The sequence below is a fragment of the Bidens hawaiensis genome, unplaced genomic scaffold (genome assembly GCF_021521415.1).
Source record: "Bidens hawaiensis isolate Kalapana, Puna unplaced genomic scaffold, B.hawaiensis_p1.1 tig00031526_1, whole genome shotgun sequence".
In the NCBI taxonomy this organism is placed as follows: domain Eukaryota; kingdom Viridiplantae; phylum Streptophyta; class Magnoliopsida; order Asterales; family Asteraceae; genus Bidens; species Bidens hawaiensis.
In genome coordinates, this window is record NW_027495335.1 from 149,647 (window position 1) to 170,799 (window position 21,153).

Consider the following 21,153-nt stretch of genomic DNA (forward strand, 5'->3'; position numbering starts at 1 on the left):
TGATTAATTTCACTTAATGATCAACGGTTACATTACCGAGAGATCATAAAAATCCCTAGAAACCTAAACTGGGTTTGTGGGCCTGTGGACTCAACATAATATATTTTATATGAATGGTCGTCTGATATAGGCTAGACGGCCGTTTCGAATAAAAATAATTCAAAGTTTGACCGTCATAGTTAGAACGGTCATCCGGATATTGGTTTGACATCCGATGTGACCAATAATTTTCAAAATACATTTGACTCTTTTTTTCTTGTCAAAGTGTTTTGTGAAGGTCGTTTGATGGTGTGAAATCATATGGGAGCGGTGTAGCTATAGCTATTGCATGACCCTGTCATAAATGTTATTTCTGTAATATTTGCTTTCTTACACCAACATACATTAAACGATTTTAGGTTATTCCATGCAAAAGATGGAGAACAATCTTGAGGAGCAAAGGAGCTTAATTCATAGTACTAGTGGCATGGGTGTTGTGAATTTCATGAATTCTAGTAATTCTAGGTTGGTTCCTGATCATGATGGTTTCCATCATGATTCTAGTGGCTCTTCAAATGAAGTACTTCGATACAATAACATTCAAATAGGCTCATCAAGTGATGTAATAGTTAACAAAGAGTTAACAATGCGTTGGGATCAAGAGAACCCAATAAACATTGCAAATTCAAGCAATTACTCTTTTGTAGCAAATTCCAATGGATTTGAAAACAATTATTCTAGTCAAGGTGCGTTTGTTCAAACGGGTTCCTTGTTTGGTTCAAACTTGAATGGTTATATGGAAACTCGGATAACAGAAGATGATTTGATATTGACCAATGCGGATATAGCTCGTCTTATATCATATATTGATAAGAACGGTGAGCACGCAAGTAATTCAGATAATATAACCGTTACTCTAGACACCTCAAATCAGGTACGTGCAAATCTTGATCTTGTTTGATGGATATAATTTTTTTCCGAAAATATATTGATCTTTGTTTTGTGTTTACAACTTTTACTGTGGAATGTGAATGGGCAAAATCGTCATCAAACTCTAGATGGACATCTTCTGTGATCTAAGTTTCAACCAGGTGAATGCTTCTTTATATAAGAAACAATTAATTAAGGATCAGTCTGAAGGTTTTAAAATACTAATCCTTGCAGACAATATGACATTTCTAGGCCTGCTTTTGGATCCAGATGCTGAAGATTGGCGAATAACCCTCATTTTTTTATTGCCTAGTTTTCTTATGGCTAGGTCGGATTAAAATCTTAGTTGTATTCTCGCATAAAATCGATTGAGGTTCAAGCTTAATACATCGTTCGTCGTCTTATTTTGTGGAATACTTCGTGCTTCTCATTTTGTTAACCTTTTGAAGCTAAAAACTACTTGAACTTGAATAGTAACTTGGAAGAGTTGTGACCAATCATGCATTCATCAACATATTAATGATACTGGGTTGGCCCGCCGAAAAAGTATGGGTTCGCTCGTAAATACGTATCTATAAATTACATATAAAACCGAAAATTTACTGGGTTCGACCGAACTCGGTCGTAACTATGTGGCTCCGCCACTGCATATTTGTTCCTTGATCTATGGGTCTACTTGACCTACCCACTTTGATCAAGTAGCCAAGATTTTGGCCGGATTTGAAATCACAGGGGCTCGATCTAGTGCCCTCAATCAAAACAGAAGCCCAGCTACCCAGGGGTAACCCAAATGACAAAAGGCGACCCCGAGCCCGCAATTGCAGACTACGCTAGGTAGTCCAAGACCACCATCTTCTGTTCTAGGAAAATTCCGCCTCTCGAAGGCCCATTACAAACTCGGGTGGATCGGATTCGAACTTGAGACCTTACGACCTCCAGCCTGAATCTTCACTTTCTCTCCAATACTAATTGAACTAAAGCTCTTCGACATCTCCTTTCTTCTCTAAAGCTTTTACAATCTTTTACATCATTTCTATGTGATAAATGCTTCAGTCTAATAGTTAAATTATCAGTATCTTAACCTAATCAATTTGATGCAGTTTCGATTAGCAATCAAATGGCTCAAGAACACAATGATTTCATTCAAACGATTTGAATCGAATGCTTCGGTTGATAAGCTTAAAGCTTACAAGTTCTTTATTAAAAATCAATCAACTGAAATGAAAAGACCTGACAACCCTATTTACATATAAAAAGAAACATTTGGACCGGGCCGGGCCGACTTAGCATCATAATTTATATGATTAAAATCATTTATCTTATTCATGTTTGTATTGTCCTCAACTCCAAGGGGGTGGTACACGTAGAGTATTAGTATCTTAACCTGGCCAATTTATGTTATTAAAATTCTTTATCATATTCATGTTTCATGTTTGTATTGTCCTCAAGTGGGGTGTAAGGACCATTCCCTCACCAGGATTTGAATCATGTAGTGTACATGTTGAATGATTTTCGTCAATAAGACAAATTTGACTTCAATAAAACAAATCACTAGATTGACTTAACTTGTAGCTCTAAGTCTTATATTTCCGATACATGTTGTGTCCCTCAGTCTGTTAAATTATTAATTTCCCTCGTTCTGTTAAATTAAGAAGTCAATCACCGTCACCGTCACCATCCATTTACACCCAAGGGATCAACCATCCTCATTTTCATCCATCTTTTTCTCACTATTGATCATATTTCACTGTAGGGGTATGGTACTAAACCCGGTTTTACGACCCTAAATTTATTATGTTTGGCTTATTTTATTATATGGACTAATACAATGTTATTGGGCTGAGGGGGTTTTGTGGAGGTAACCCTAACTGGGCTAGGCCCATTAGGGTACCATGATGGTGGCCATGAGGCTCTCTATATAAGGAGGTCTCCACCTCCTTGTTAGGGGGTCATTCTCAATAAGAGCCACCACCCTATTTTTGTGTCTGTAAACAAGAGATCCTCAGGATTTCTTAGCAGTCACCTCCACACCCCCGAAAAGCCATTGCAGGTCTCAAGCAATCGAAGAAGAAGATCAAGTCGTGGTTCGTTCATCTCGAAATCCGTGGAAACATCGTCATGGATCAGGTCAGATTCATTTCATGCTTCGACATTGGCGCCATCCGTGGGACGGCAACGAACTACCCTTCGATTTTCGTCTCGGCTGTCAGATCTCTTCCAGGAAAAACCCAGATCTGGAAGTTTACAGAAAAAGGCTTCAAGGCTTGTCTATTAAAGCTCAAAAAGATCCATAGATCTAAAAGAGGCTTCCAGATCTGTGCAAAAAAGAAACTACATGATTCGGATGATCAAGCCTCCGGATCTGTGATGGTTTTAAATTCTCTCCGCTACGAGCTTCAGATCTATCTAGATCTGATTTACAGATCTAGATCTAGATTACAGACCTGGATTTTAGGTTTAAAATTACAGATCTCTCAAATTGTAGACCCAAAAATTACCAGACTTCCGCCGCCATGCACGCGCGCTCGCGGATTCTCACTCCGCAGCCATGCATGTGCCACCGCGGGAACCACCATGTGGGTTTCGCGCAAAAGACCTCCACCATGTGGGTTTTGCGCAGAAGACTGCCACCACGCATGCTCGCTGGCGAGTCACCATTCCGCCGACATGCGTGAGCGCAACTCTCCGCCATGCACGCGCGCCCGCGAGTCACCACTCCGTCGCCGTGCATGCGCACATAAGGCCAAGCGCCAAACTTAAAGGTCGGGAATCCTCATAAACCCATAAGGCCAAGCGCCAAACTTAAAGGTCGGGAATCCTCATAAACCCATAAGGCCAAGCGCCAAACTTAAAGGTCGGGAATCCTCATAAACCCATAAGGCCAAGCGCCAAACTTAAAGGTTGGGAATCCTCATAAACCCATAAGGCCACGCGCCAAACTTAAAGGTTGGGAATCCTCATAAACCCATAAGGCCACGCGCCAAACTTAAAGGTTGAGAATCCTCAAACCCATAAGGCCATGCGCCAAACTTAAAGGTTGGGAATCCTCATAAACCCATACGGCTTCGCGCCGAATACAAGACCGAACGCGGCTCCGCTCCGCTCAACACGCCGTCATAATTAAACCTATTAACACAAGCCACGTCACATGCGCGCCACCGCGGGTCAACCATTCCGCCATTCTACATGCGCACCGCCATGATGCTTGAGCGCAGTCGCATATCACATGCTCATGCACCACTTATGCTCACGCATCGCATATGCTCACGCATATTACATATGCTTACGCATCACATGCTCACGCATATCACATCAGCGCACGCAACATCTGCGCATGGCGCATGACACAGCCTGTGCGCACGCGCACGCAACATCTGCGCATGGCGCATGACACACAGTCTACGCGCACGCGCATGCAACATCTGCGCGTGGCGCATGACACACAGTCTACGCGCACGCGCATGCAACATCTGCGCGTGGCGCATGACACACAGTCTACGCGCACGCGCATGCAACATCTGCGCGTGGCGCATGACACAAAGCCAAAGCCTATGCGCAAGCGCATGACACAAAGCCAAAACCTATGCGTAAGCGACACAACAAATGAGAATAGTCTAATCCCAAATCAGGATAAGGACAACTTTATTTAGCAGCAATTAACTATGGGACTATCGTGGTATACCACCACTACATTATCGCGATGGAAGACATCCGAATCTTAGGGCGGGAGCCTAACAATATCCCAAACGGCCACGCGCTAATTTGATATGTTTGTGCAGGTTCGGCTACGAGTCGCACAAGCACATGACATTATTATTATCTGGCCGACTGCGCCTCCATTATTATTTTGAAAACAAGCTGGGATAGTCATCCTGCGTAGAAGAGGCCCTTGTGGGCCAGTCATTATCGTCATATTATAGCTCATAAGCCGCAACGTGCGCAAGCTTCATTATTTTATAGCTCGTAAGTCGCCTCGCGCGCAAACTATTGAGCATCATTATCGAGATGCGCGCTCTATCTTTTATCAGGCCTCGCGCCACTATCGTAAGTCGACATTGCGCGCAAGCTTCATTATTTTATATAGCTCGTAAGTCGCCTCGCGCGCAAGCTTCATTATTTTTATAGCTCGTAAGTCGCCTCGCGCGCAAGCTTCATTATTCTTATAGCTCGTAAGCTCCCTCGCGCGCAAACTATTAAGCATCATTATCGAGATGCGCGCTCTATCTTTTATCAGGCCTCGCGCCACTATTGTTATGATGCGTGCTATATCTTATTCATGCCAGTGCACCATCATTATCATAAAGATCACAACATGTCACCATCATGGAGAAAACCTCCCAAAACTCAAAGACAATAAAGACAAGGCCGAAGAAAAGGAAAAAAAAAACCGCCTCATGTCCTAACACACCTTATAAAGTCCAGCGCTCCACCTAAACGCTTGCACGCCTAGGAGCAACACTGGACTTGGGGGGCTTGTAGGGGTATGGTACTAAACCCGGTTTTACGACCCTAAATTTATTATGTTTGGCTTATTTTATTATATGGACTAATACAATGTTATTGGGCTGAGGGGGTTTTGTGGAGGTAACCCTAACTGGGCTAGGCCCATTAGGGTACCATGATGGTGGCCATGAGGCTCTCTATATAAGGAGGTCTCCACCTCCTTGTTAGGGGGTCATGCTCAATAAGAGCCACCACCCTATTTTTGTGTCTGTAAACAAGAGATCCTCAGGATTTCTTAGCAGTCACCTCCACACCCCCGAAAAGCCATTGCAGGTCTCAAGCAATCGAAGAAGAAGATCAAGTCGTGGTTCGTTCATCTCGAAATCCGTGGAAACATCGTCATGGATCAGGTCAGATTCATTTCATGCTTCGTAAGCATGAAATGAATCTGACCTGATCCATGACGATGTTTCCACGGATTTCGTGGAAACAACCCCCAATTGATCTTCTTCTTCGATTGCTTGAGACCTGCAATGGCTTTTCGGGGGTGTGGAGGTGACTGCTAAGAAATCCTGAGGATCTCTTGTTTACAGACACAAAAATAGGGTGGTGGCTCTTATTGAGCATGACCCCCTAACAAGGAGGTGGAGACCTCCTTATATAGAGAGCCTCATGGCCACCATCATGGTACCCTAATGGGCCTAGCCCAGTTAGGGTTACCTTCACAAAACCCCCTCAGCCCAATAACATTGTATTAGTCCATATAATAAAATAAGCCAAACATAATAAATTTAGGGTCGTAAAACGGGTTTAGTACCATACCCCTACAATAGATATATTATAATGGGTGAAGTAAATGCGAAGTAATATATTATTGTGGTGGCAGGTTTGGTTGTTACTAAAGTGTAAGTCATGAGTTCAAAACTTGTAGTAAGCAATTTTTTTTCTTAACAATTGTCATAAAAAAGCCTCAAAAACTTATTTCGATTTAGGCATCCACATTCGTTGAGCCGGCCCTGATCCGTTGGCAAAGCCATTGCCGACCGTCGTTGAATTTGTGCCTCTATTCGTCTTGTATATCGACATCGCTTGTACTAAGCAATTTTTTTTTTCTTAACAATTGTCATAAAAAAGCCCCAAAAACTTATTTTGATTTAGGCCTCCACATTTGTTGAGCCGGCCCTGATCCATTGACAAAGCGATTGACGACGGTCGTTGCATTTGTGCCTCTATTCGTCTTGTATATGGACATCGTTTTCCACAATTTGAGTTAGGGTTTCGTGAAATTAGGACGAATTGAAGGTGCTTTAAGAAAGTAAAAGGGAGATACGATCGAAGGTTGTTGTAGGTTTTAATCGATAGGTCTGCAAATTGAAGATGATGTAAAATAGTTTTTAATATAAATGAATTAATGTACATAACTAAAATGTGGCTAATTTACTGAAATACTCTTACTTTCAACGTCCAAATTTAATGAAGGGATTTTAAGGATTGATCAAGTGGTTGTTTTAAAAGGAGTGTTGCAAAGTGCATTCACCCATTCACCGCATGGGTGCATAAAGTATTTAACTCTTAACTTTTAGATACGATGGGAAGTACCATTATGAAGTTACAGGGATAACATTTGCTTACTAAGTTGTTATGCATAAGCAATTTTATAGAGATTAGGCATCTTGTTTTTCTTTCATGGCGAAGATATATTAAAAAACAGGAACACTAACAATAATCTAGGAATAGGGGCATTTAAAAACCCGAAATAAAAAATAAATCAAAATCCAAATCATAACCGAAACCGTGAGAAGCCGATATGAATTCTTATTAGGATATATTGTTCAGATTTAACCAAATCTTTACTTATTTATTCCCAAATTGGGTTAGGATTCGAATATAAAAAATTTTAAGAATTGGTTATTCTTATTATTCGGATATTCATTTAATATGAATAAGCATGTAACATGTTTGTTATTAGCGGAAGGGCCGAGCCCATTATGCTTATTATTATAATATTATAAGCGTGTCCGGCCCACTCATCACAGACTATATAAGCCTTACTATCTTAGCCTAGTTCTCGAAAGGGCGTCTTCGCCTACTTCATGATTTCGGTGACGATTCAAAGTGCTTCATACTATCACGTTGCAGTTTTCGCCACTTCACGATTCAAAGTCTAAAGCAAGAGTAAAAGCAAGAGATTCAGGTGACGATTCCAGATTGGATTCCTTTTACATTCAGGTTTAAAAAATACACTTTGTTACCATTTTATATGTTTCCCAATTTACTTTCTCAATGTCTGAAAATAGGAGATTAAAGTTCATCTGAAAATTAAGATAATTTATCTAGGTTTTGCTATCATTTTACATGCATGTTGTTTCGAATGAAACAACAAAAGGAAACGTAACTTGCATAAAGAAATTGAGATAATCGGAACTTGTCATCTGTTTGTTTGGAACCAAAAACTAGAAAAAATAAACATGAACAATGAAATAGGAAAAAAATGTTGTTCGCGTGGGTTGATTCGGATTATTCGATTTAATTCGGATTACTTTAATTTATCTGAATTCGACGAATTGAAATCGGATCAAATCAGATTGCGGATAATGTCTTAAAATTTACAAATCTGAAAATTACAATACTAATAAACAGATATTCGATCTGACGAAGGGTACAAACGAAGACCAACCCACAGAAATATATAATTTAGTTTCGGTCAAAACACTCTTATGTAATATAAATAAAGGGGAAGGTTCATGTGCATTTTAGTGTTAACATGAGTACGTAGGAAATAATATCATTTTATAAAAAAAAACGAGAACGTAAGAAACAACATCAACTACAATATCAATCTATGTAAACAATTATTTATAATAACAAAGAAAAAAAACCTAAAAATTACAACAAAAGAATCAAAATCAAGAACAAAATAATAACAGCAAATACCAACAAATACTTATATCAACAAAAGAAGAAATCTAATAACAACAACAAAATATAAATAAGCAAATACTTACAACGTTGCATAATAAAAAATTAGCAACTACGAACAAAAAATAACATCAACCACTTATATAAATAAATCTAATAATAACAGCAAATTGGTTCTCACTTTATGTTAAGAATAAAATGTATTTGATTGTGTTTCTATAAATAATATAATAACATCATTCACTAAAGTTATCAAATAATCAAGTAATTTTATTCTTTACAGTTATTTCATGTACATTTAAAAATGATTTTTATGCCATACACTTAATTTCAGTTTGCTTTAGTTCAATACTAGGTAAGATCACATGTGATACAAGGGTAGTTAAAAAATACAACAAAAAGAATGATTAAGTTTACATTCAAATCATAGCATCAATATCATAAACAAATTTGAGATTCAGAAAGTTAAAACATGGATCTAATGAAAATTTAAAACAATGAATTGAATTAAAATTTTTAACTTACTTCAAATTGTGTAGAACACTCGTCGTTCTCTAACCCTAGATATTCCAAAGGTCTAATTGCCTATAAGCAACAGTAATTGCAACAATTAACCAAGTTTAGATTAACTTTTAATCTAAAATATCATCGAATTAGAAAGTTACATTATCAATTGAAGGTTCTACTCGTTAACTTAGAAGACGAATTTGTGACAATTAAAAACCTGGTAAGAAGATGGAACCAACGATGATTGTTGATTTCCGATGGAGAGAACAGAAGATTAAAGAAGACGGAGGTAGTGTTTTTTTGAAAATTAAGGTTTGGCCTAAAACTTTTGTGAAATATATGTGAAATCGATCGAACCGATGAGGGTGATTATTTTAATTTAATTTTGATTTATTATATTAAAGAGAAATTCTAGAATTTGAATGTATGTTAATTTAATTTTGAATTTTTTTATTAGCAAGAAATTATAAGAATATATGTTATTTATGAAAAGAATTATTTAATTTAATTTTGAATTATTTTATTAATAAAAAATTATGAGAATGAATGTTATTTATGGAAAAAATGTTGTTTTTATATGTATATAGATATAGATTTAGATTTTAAAAAGCGCTAGTATTATCTACGTATTAATAGGGGTTCTTAAAGTTGATCCCAATATCCGAGATTTGAAAAAAGATAACTATAAAAAAAATAAAAATTGTTGTTTTTAAAAATGTTTTGGATATCCGAAAAATATCTAAAATATCAGAAAAATTATTCAAAAACTATCCGAAATATACGAAAATAATCAAAAATTTACAAATAATTTTTATTGTTTAGTAATTTAAAAAAAATATTTCGGATAATTTGGATATCTGAATATCCAAAAATTTTTAAAATCACTATCCAAATATGAATTTTTGGATAATTCAGATATTTCGGGTACGGATTTAAATTTTTTTAGACACCTCTGCATATTAGCATCTACGTTGATTTAGTTTATTATAAGAAAAAAATTATCAACCAACATATTAGCGTCTACGTTGATTTAGTTTATTATAAGAAAAAAATTATCAACCAACAGGTAATATAATTTAATGGCTCACTCTTTTTATTGTTTATGCCATTTGTTTTCTATAGTATGTTGTATTTACTTTATTTAGATTTTATTTATTTATTTCATTTTTTAGTAGGTTGTATTTTTTTTTTCATGTAGAAGTTTTCATTTTTAAGGGTATTTTAATTAGCCAAAGTCAATTATAACTATAATTTTTGTTTTTAAAAGATAATTATAGTGATTATACAATCATAAGAGAAAAGCCGTAGACACACCCATCCCTGTCGTAGGGTTTCACCCAACCCTGCCGTAGGGTTTCACCACCGGAAAAACCCTACCGTCGTAGGGCCTCACCCCCATAACCTCACGACCCAACCCACCATATACACCTACCCATCCCTACCAAAGACACACCCATCCCTGCCGTAGGGTTTCACCCAACCCTGCCGTAAGGTTTCACCACCGGAAAAACCCCTGCCACCGCCGTAGGGTTTCACCGCCGTACCACCGGGTTTCTTTATGGACCGTCGGAAGCCTATACCGGAGGCGATTCAACGGAGGATAACGAAGTTTTTTGTAACAAATCTCCCTGATCGGTGCAGCTGCAATGATTTAGCGGGGTTTGTTAAAGAGTATGGTAACATTTTCGATATTTACATTGCTAAGAAAAGAGATAGACTCGGAAATAGGTTCGGGTTTGTTTCATTGTTGGACGTCAAAAACAAGGAAGAAACGGAGAGGATGTTAAGCAAGATTAATATGGGAGACTTTGCGTTAAAGTTTAACGTGGCGAGATTTATTCTTGAAGACGGTGAGGTTAAGACTAAGAAGCCGGAAGAAAGAAGGCAGCCGGAGGAGCGTGTGAATATGGATTCTGAGGGTAATACTCATAACCAAAGTGCAAGCCGGTTGGTCGATTTCGGTAGCGTACATTCTATGATGCTTTGTTGGGGAGGAACCATTTTGTCAATCAGAAAGGCTCGGTTTCGGTGGACGACGATGTGAATAGTTTTTCTGATTTGCATGGGAAGGCTTTGGTGGTCAAACTGATGGATATGGATGCTTTGAAGAATGTTCGTATGATCTTGAAGAAGATTAGTCCGGGTGGATGTAAAATTCAATATTTAAGTGGTCTGTCGGTTTTACTGTCTTTTTCGGATAACAAGATGGAGACGGAGGCTCTTCAGGCGGGTAGAGATATTGTAGGGATGTTGTCTAATATTGAGATGTGGGAGGGGCAACCATTAATTTTTGATCGATTGGCGTGGTTCAAAATATTCGGTATTCCTCTGCATCTTCGATCAAATGTGGTAGTTAAAGCTGTGGGGGGTATGATTGGTAAAGTAGTTCATAAACCTATCTTATCGGAGGAGAAGGAGGATCTATCCTTTGAATCCGTGACAGTGTTGGTTGAAGGCAGTAGGAGGTTGTGCGAGGAGATGGATATTCGGTGGAGGGGAAGATCTTTTTGTGTATTGGTGTTGGAAGAAACAGTTGATTGGACTCAGGAGTTCATCTCCGATGGTGGGTCCGATGATGATGAGAGTCTGGCTAATAAAGACGAGGTGGATCATACAATTGAAGAGGATGTCATTAGTAAGGATGAAAGAACGGAGCCGGTGGTCATTGCCGGAAATGCTGTCAATGTTGTCGGAGAGGATTTGGTCAGTGAGGATTTTGTGCCGGGTCCCACGTTTAATTTTGACCATTTTGTTAATTTAGAAGGTGGATTTAAAGCTGGTAATAGTAATATTAACAAAAGAAAAAATTTCAAAAAGTTCTCTTCTGTGGGCCGGCCCAGTGATGTGGGGTCTAGTGGATCAGGGAATTTGAAAAAAAGGGAAAATGGCCCGTACCAATGACCCTTTTGGGCTAAATGAATTGTTGGGTATAGAGGATGAATCGGTGTCCAATTTGGGCTCGCACGAAATGGAGGTGGACTCGCAGGAAGCGGATGGGGTTTCCAAGGGGACCTTATCTGGAGTGGATGGTAATAATGTTAACGTGACCGAGAAGGAAATCTTAGATCTTAACAGTCATCCACGGGAGGGATCAACTAATATAGACAGCGGCGGTTTTCATGGACCGGCAAATTCTAACGAAATGGATTTAGGGGATTTAAGGTCTCATTTGAAAATGTACAACGGGGACATCGAGGTCTCGGCGACCATTACGTTAGGGGAAAAACTTGAAGCTCGGCTGTCTAAATTTAACAAGATGGTGAAAGAATCAATTGTTCAAGAAGGGGTACAAATAGGTAACCGATGAATTTCTTATCTATTAATATTCGAGGGATTGGGGTGATTGGTAAATCGGGTTGGATAAAAAAGTTAAAGGAGGATTGTGGGGTTTCGTTTTTAGCTGTGCAGGAGACTATGTGTTCGGATACACAGATGTCTTCGTTTTGTAATTTTTGGGGTGGGCAGGGTTTTGAGGCGGATTGGGTTAACTCTAATGGATGATCTGGTGGTATTGCAAGTTTGTGGGACCCAAAAGTTTGCGAAAAGATAGCACAATTTTGAATGATAATTTTGTTGCAACCTCCGGTTTTCTGGTGGATGGGAATCAATGATTTAATGTAGTTAATGTGTACGCCCCTCAAAATAATGTAGACAAGAGAGTTGTTTGGCAGGAGATTCTTAGGCTTATTCAGTGTGGGCAAGGGTGGTGGGTTGTGTTAGGTGATTTTAATGCAGTTAGATGTCATGAGGAAAGAAAGAATTCTACCTTTGATCAAGTGTGTACCAGGGATTTTAATGAATTTATTGATGAAGCGGATCTTAAATAATATAATATGAAAGGTAAGGACTAAGAAGTATACGTTTATGGCTAGTAGAGGTGATGTTGTTAAACTCAGCAAGATTGACAGGGTTTTGGTGTGCTCTAACTTTATATCTAAGTGGCCGAACGTGTGCTTGAGGGCTTTCCCTAAAGAGCGGTCGGATCACGCCCCGTTGGTTTTGTCTTTAGTAGATACCAATTTTGGTCCAAAGCCTTTTCGTTGGTTTAATTCGTTGGGGGATAGGGTCGATTGTGAGGATATGGTGGGGAAGATTCTTAGAAATTGTGATGTTTCAGGTCCTCCAGATGTGATTTTAATGAAAAAAATTAGGTTGTTAAGAGACGAACTAAAAAAGTGGGTTAAGGATTGTAAAATTAAGGAAGGTGAAAACTTAAAAATTTTTAAATCAGAAAAAGAAGATTTTGAGTTACTAATGGAGGAAAGGGATCTTGAGGAGGATGAGGTGTGGGTGTGGGAACAATGTAAAAAAGGTATAGAGGATATTGAGGCTTTAGGGGCTAAAGATTTACAACAAAAATCCTGAGTTAAATGGGCGTCCTTCGGTGATGATAACACGGCCTTCTTTCATAGTATGGTTAATGGGAGGAAAGTTTAAAACGCTATTCCAGGTTTGGAGATTGACGGGGAGTGGATTTCTAAACCCACTTTGGTTAAGAAACATGTTTACAAGTTTTTTAGAGAGCACTTTCGAGAAAAATTAAAAATTCGGCCAGAGTTGGAATGTGAAGGGATTAGAACCGTCCCTGCGGACCTTAAAGATAGTTTGGTGGCTCCTTTTTCTAAAGAGGAAATCAAGTCCGCGGTGTTTGATTGCGGGTCGGATAAAGCTCCTGGACCAGATGGTTTTAATTTTAAGTTTGTAAAGAAGTTTTGGGTTTGTTGGAGAATGACTTTTACAATATTCTTGTAGCCTTTCATGAGTCCGGGGTTATTAGTTCTGGTTGTGGATCTTCTTTTATCACTTTGATTCCCAAAAGTAAAAATCCTTTGGGACTCAAGGATTACAGACCTATCACGCTCATTGGGATTATTAGTAAAGTGATTTCTAAAATCCTTGCTAATCGTCTCAAAAAGGTTTTGGGGGTGTTGATTTCTGAGTCTCAGTCGGCGTTTCTCAAAGACAGGTTTATTTTGGATGGGCCTCTCATTGTTTCTGAGCTGGTGGATTGGTTGAAGAAAAACAATAAGAAGGCATTCCTTTTGAAGATAGATTTTGAGAAGGCGTATGACAACGATAAATTGGAATTTTTTGATTAATATTATGCTACAGATGGGCTTTCCGAACCAGTGGTGTTTGTGGGTTAAAGGGATTTTGGATTTGGCTAGGTTGGCGGTTCTAGTGAATGGGTCGCCGACTTTCGAATTTAAATGTGAAAAGAGGCTCAGACAAGGAGATCCTTTGTCCCCTTTTTTTATTTCTGATCGTGATGGAGACTCTTTCTTGGATGTTGAATAAAGCTAAAGAGATAGGGGAATTGCTAGGGATTCGCATTTCGGACGTGGATATCACTCATCTTTTTTATGCTGACGATGCTCTTATTGTTGGCGAGTGGTCTCGAGAGAATTTAGAAAAAATAGCTCGGGTCCTTCGGTGCTTTTATTTGTGTTCGGGTCTTAAAATTAATTTACATAAGTCCAACTTGTTCGGAATTGAAGTCGAAGACGACGAAGTGGATGACATGCGGGCTGTGGTGGGGTGTAGAAGGGGATTGTTTCCTTTTGATTATTTAGGGATCAAAGTGGGGGCAAACATGAATCGTATTGGCAATTGGTCTTCTGTTATTAATGTGGTGGAGAAGCGGCTCGCCTCGTGGAAGTCTAAACTTCTATTTATTGGAAGAAGAGTAACTCTTATAAGATCGGTTTTAGAGAATCTTCCCATTTATTATTTCTCGCTCTTCAAAGCTCCTTCGGCGGTGATTGAAAAGCTAGAAGGTATTATGCGACGTTTTTTATGGGGAGGATCTGGTGAAGAAAAAAAGATCAATTGGGTTGCTTGGGAGAGAGTGGCGAGGCCGAGGAAAATTGGTGGGTTAGGTTTAAGTCGATTAAAAGATACTAATGAAGCTCTTCTTCTTAAATGGAGTTGGCGGTTCAAAAAGGATGGGAATTGTTTATGGAAGGGATTCATTGCGGTTTGTCATGGTGGCACTCGAAGTTGGTCCTTCTTACCGCTAAGGTCGGTGGCTAATGGATGTTGGAGAGAGATAGTGAAGATCGGGGAGCGTCCGATTGGTAATGATAAAAAAACTTAATAGTTTCTTGCATGGTGTCGCTGGGGATGGTGTAAACATTAGATTTTGGTGTGACCCATGGCTCTCAGAGTTTCCTTTACGGTGTATGTATCCTAATATTTTTAGATTGGAATCTCAAAAATGGTGCAGCGTGGCGGATAGAGTGAGTTTTCAAAATAATGATCGGGTCATGAGATGGGCTTGGCGGCAGGATCCCAGATCATCGGTAGAGCTGAATGAATTATTTGGGCTTCTGTCCAATATATATGAGTACGACTGGGCCGTTGGTTGTGATAAATGGATTTGGGCTGGATCTGAAGATGGCATGTTCTTGGTTTCTGCTGCAAAAAAACTTATTATTGATAGCCGACAATATGACCCATTTTTTAAGTTTAAATGGGGTGGGTGGATGCCGATCAAGTGTAATGTGTTGGCGTGGCGAGCGGAGCAAGATAAGATTCCTACTAAAATTGCTTTAAATAAACGAGGGACGGGTCTTAGCGAGGAAAGTTGTCTGTTTGTAAATTGCATCAGGAATCCGTTAATCATATTTTCACAGGTTGTATTTTTGCAGCTGAGATATGGGATAGGATTGCCGTGTGGTGCCGTTTTGATCCTATTTTTGTGTTTGAAGTTCAGGATATTCTTGTGTTAGCGAAAGGTTTAAAGAAGCCGAAACTCGACAAAAGGATGGCTCATTGTATAGTGGTTACAACCTTATGGAGTATGTGAAATGCAAGAAATGAGAAGATTTTTCTAGATAAAGAGGCCAAAGCTTACGAAGTGGTGTCCAAGATTAAATCTTGTTCGTATTTTTGGATCGAAATAGGTCTAGATTTAAATCTATAGAATGGAGCAATTGGTGTAAAGATGTAACTTGGTTTTCCTTACGGCCCTCGTTTTGAGGTCTTGCAGGTCGTTTGTGTTGATTGAAGCTTAATTTTCAAAAAAAAAAAAAAACAATCATAAGAGAAGGTTACGGAAATGAGTTCCAACATTAAATAATCATATAGTTTATTTAGTTTAAATATTATTTAAATCAACTTAGCAATAACTTATAAAAATAGCTAACTATCACCAACAAAATCTCTTAGTTAAGTTTAATAAAAGATAGTTAGAATAATGTTGAAAACAATTTAATTGTTTAAAAAAGTATACAAATTAATTAGCTAAGATATTCCTATATGTATATATACCTTCAGTTTGTTTTGAAGCAGTTTGAACACCACCACAATTTTCATTAGCTAATTTCTTTAACCGGAGTCGATACTTTTGCAAATAGCTACATGATCTCTTGTTAAAATTTTCACCTTCATGTGTTCAAGGATTTTTTTGGGGGTGGCATCTACAATTAATTAACAAATGAAAAGCTTTAAGAATTGTAAGCCTACATGATGAAATATATGATATAGTTATCTAATAACACCAAAAATAAAGTGGCTTATTTCATAATCTTACTATCAACTCCAATCATTTCAACTACTAAGTGAAACCTTTTACGCAATCTTTCCGTCCACACGATTGTAGTCTTCTTTCCTGTAGAATGACAACCTATTAGACTATTAGTGCATTCAAGGAAATCGAGTTTGTTTCTTCATCTTAACCAAAATGTTTAGCATCATCAGATTTCTTGTTATTTTTTTATGCATGGTGTTGTGCATATCTTAGGGATAATAATAAAGGCATCATATTGGCATTAACTATATAATATTTAAGACTTTGCCTTTATAAATGAATTTATCTACTGTAGTTAATTAAAAAAAATGTGTAATCCAGAAATCAGTCAAGTGATTATATTATAGTTGTGTTTATAAAAGAATCAAGTACAAAGTCACGCTATAACTTTCTGGGAAAAACACACACACATAATAACTGAATGTTAATATCTCACCTAGGTATTAATTAAATATTTTAAGTGTAAAGTGAAATTTTAATTAGGTATTAAAACAACTTAGATTCTTAAAAATATTTAAATATTTTTATGTTATCAATGTTGATTCATACAAAACAAAACTAATTAACTACCTTATACTTTTCATAATAATAATAATAATAATAATACGGGTTAGGTTATAATAAGAAGTATAGTTTTTGTAGGAAGGATAGGAAGTAATATTGTCCATTGATTTTGAACATGGAGGGTTGAGATTAGTTTAGGTGGAATTCATGCGTGAAATAAGGGGAAGGACATAAAAGGAATAAAACATTTGTTGACTTTCTCTCTTCACATGCAAGACACATGCAAAATTCCCTCATCATTTTAAAACGTCCATAACTTTTTTTACGATGTTTTTATTGAAAAACAAATTCACCATAATAACGAGTGTCTTTTTATCTTTTATATGAGTACCATATTGTTATATAAAAATTAAAAAAAAATTAGTGGGTTTTTTACGTATTGTGTTTTACAAAATTGTGTTATGCAATTATATTTATCATTGTGTTTTTTTCCATTGTGTTTTTTATATGGTGCCATACAATTATGTTTTTTATTGTGTTTTTGTGTTTTTTTTTCATAGTGTTTTTTTCCATTGTATTTTTTACATTGTGTTTTTTAAATTGTGTTTTACATAGTGTTTTCCATTGTGTTTTTTTTCGGCGGATGTTTTCCGATGACTTTTTTCGGCGACTTTTCGGTGAATTTTTTGGCGAAATTTCTCGAGGATTGTTTTCTGGTGACTTTTCGACGACTTTTCCGACGAAATTTTCCGACGAAATTTCCATAGACTTTTCCGGCAAGGTGGCGGCGGTGGGTGACAGTTGTGGTAGCGGTGGGCGATGGAGTGGTGGTGGTTGTAGGAGATGAGTGAAGATGTAAGTGGGTTTTTGAAAATTAATTTAAGTGGGTTTTGAGATTAAAATAAGTGGGTTTTGATATTAAAGTGTTAAAACTAAAATACCCTCCTTTCTAGCATTCTTAGAAAAATCAAACTTCTTATTTGAACATAATCCTATACATATATATTGAATAGTGGTATAACTATTGATATTATGTAAAGAGGTCAGCTATACACACATCATCTAATATCTAGTATAACATCATTTCAAACGCCCATCCACATAAAGGTCAGATGGCTGTTTTGACAAAAAAAAAGTTTAAAGTTTGTCTGTCTAGGTCAGAATGGCTTGTCTGGATATTGGTCAAACGGAAATTCTGACAATTATGTTCTAAAGTTTGACTTTTTTGGTCAGTAACCGTCTGATTATTTTGTGGATGCCCCTTCGATTCAATGGTGTGAAATATGATGTTGGTGGTGTAGCTATAGGAGGACCCTTCAGCAACTTTGATGTTTTCTTACGCTAACTTACATTGAATGTATCAGGTCATTCAATGCAAGGGATGAACAGCAATCTTGAAGAACAACGTTCTAGTGATTCTAGGCTTTTTCCTAATCATGATGCTTCCCGTTATGATTGTGGTGCCTTTCCAACCGAAGCACGCCCATACAACAATAATGGTATAGGCTTATCAAGTGGTGCGAACTTGAGCACGGATAACAATGAGTTGGGATCAAAAAATCCCAACAAACATTGGATGTTCAAGCAAATCCTGTGATAGGAACCTTGATTTGCAATTGGCTAATGATCTTTTGTTAAATAATGCAAATAATATACCTCCTACTCTACACCCCTCAAATCAGGTGCATGCTAATCCTGATCTTATGCAATGAATATAAATTTTCTAAATAATATTAATTTTGTGCTTTTTTATTGTAGGGTGTGACTAAGCAAAACATTCAAGATATTGCATCATATGATGTAAATAAAAATGAAGATATCCTATTCATTAACCAACATCAGAATCAAAATGGATATCTTCCTGGCTTTCATCCGAGTTTCAGCCAGGTAAATACTTCTTTATATATAAAAAACATTTAATTATCAATCACTTTGAAGCTTTTAAATCGTTAATCCTAGATTATTGATATTTGAAACAGCAAATACGTGAACAACTCATGAATCAACCTATTCGAAGTCCCGAGCCCCTTGAAGGAAATATGACATACCTAGAACTACTTATGAACTCAGATGAGAAAGCTGAGTAGCCTGTTTGAAGTCCTGAGCCTCTTCAAGGCAACACGATATATCTAGGACTACTTATGAATTCAGACGATGATGAAAATATAGCTTTATATTTTATAGCCTAGTTTTCGTGGGCAGACTAGATTAAATTTCAGTTCTTAATTATTTATCCTAGAAACCCGATTGAGGTTCGATCTAAATACTTTGCATTATTATTATTATTATTATTATTATTATTATTATTATTATTATTATTATCTGTTTGGAGCTAAAACCTCCTTGAACTTCAATGATAATATATGATTTGTGAATAACCATGTATTCTTCAAATTATTAAATGGACCAAAGAAACCTATCTAGGCTTGTTCCTAATCATGATTTTATAACAGAAGCAGCACTTTTTAAATAGAACAATAAATGCATAGATCAACAATATTTATATGCAGTATATAGAAAATTAGAAAACACAAAAATAAAAAAGCAATGAGAAATCATAAAGGAATCTGAATATTAAATATATATATATAAACGAAATCTTTAAAAATCTCTGGTTGCTCTTTACAATCTCTCAAGTTATCAGATTGCTTTATTTGTAAATAGGAGCTTCTCATGCACTTGACCCGAATTCACAAGTATGGGTTTCACCAATCCCAGATAACCCTTAAACATGTTACTACATCTCATTAAATTAAAAATTAATCTCACCAAAAATTTGGTATGGAAATGTTATAAGATAAGGATATACTAAAAATTAATATTCGATTTTGTTTTTTTTAAGAAAGATATTATTTATAATTAAGAAATAATTTTATAGTAAAAAAATAAGTGGGCCATGGGTAGGGGTGTTCATCGAATCGAATAACGAATTTTTAAGTTAAATCGAATCAAATAATCCGAATAATTGTTTTTTTGCCGGTATTCATATTCGATTAAAAGTTGAACTATTCGATTCGTATTCGTATTATATGCCCAATTCGAAATTCGATTCGAATTCGTATTTGAAATTCGAATTCGAATAAATTCAATTTTAATTCGAATAAATACAATCTAACTCAAGTTTACATGTGCCAAAAATTCGAAAACCATAATCATAATTGCAAAAGAAACATAAAATTAAAAGTAGCAACAATACCACATGATAATAAATTCAAAACTAAACTACAAATAGTATAAATTCAAAACATTCAAAACGAGAAGTAAATAACACCCATATTAGTATAGGCTAGGAAATAATATGGCATAATAGGTTTAATAATTTGTAATGGACATTTATTATTTATGGATTTTACAGAAATAAAAAAATATTTTATATATACATATATGTATATATAATTTGAATTCGAATTTCGAATCGAATCGAATAATAAATCATAAATTCATATTCGATTCGTATTCGATTAATATACTCGAATACGAATCGAATCGAAATCGAATTTTTTAAAACCGAATTCGAATCTTAATAATCGAATTTGAATCGAATCGAATTTCGAATGTTTCGAATGCGAATCGAAATCTGAACACCCCTAGTTATGGGTCTCTCAAACCCATGTAGCTTTTAAAACATGTTATAACATCTCATTTATTTGTTAAACTCTTTCATCATCAAATCTTATATATATATATATATAAACGAAACCTTTAAAAGCTCTATAGTTGCTCCTTACATCCTCTCAAACCACCAGATTACTTTATTTGTAAATGAAGTTTTCTCATGCATTTAACCCGAATTCATGGGTATGGGTTCCACCAAACCCAGAAAGCCCTTAAACGGATAGTATTGGTTAAGGCTTGGAAACTTAATGAAGTAAAGAAATCAAATTCACAATTAAAGTAAAACTATAACCATACAACAAAGATTAGCATGACCCTCGCAAGAATGACAAGCAAAAATTAATAATGATCCAATTCTTTCTGTTTAAAAGATAGTAATTTTGTAAGAAGTCATAAAGCATAATAAGCAGATCTATTGAATAAGGAAAATAAGTGATATTTTCCATTAAATTTCTACAATTGTGCGATGAAACGTACTAGACCATCAGCTATAACGAGGTATTCAAATATTTGCACAATCAATAAGTTAGTTAGAAGAACCTAAAATCAGAATCGACTATTTGGAACTAATGGAATCAAATGGAACACTGTTAGGCTCATCATATGAACTGAGATCCTCCCCACGATCACCATTCGACGTGAAAATCGTATTGGTTTATTGCTGGAAACTAATAACTATGTAAGAGCGAGAGTATTGACAAATTGAATGACCTGATTTGTATGTC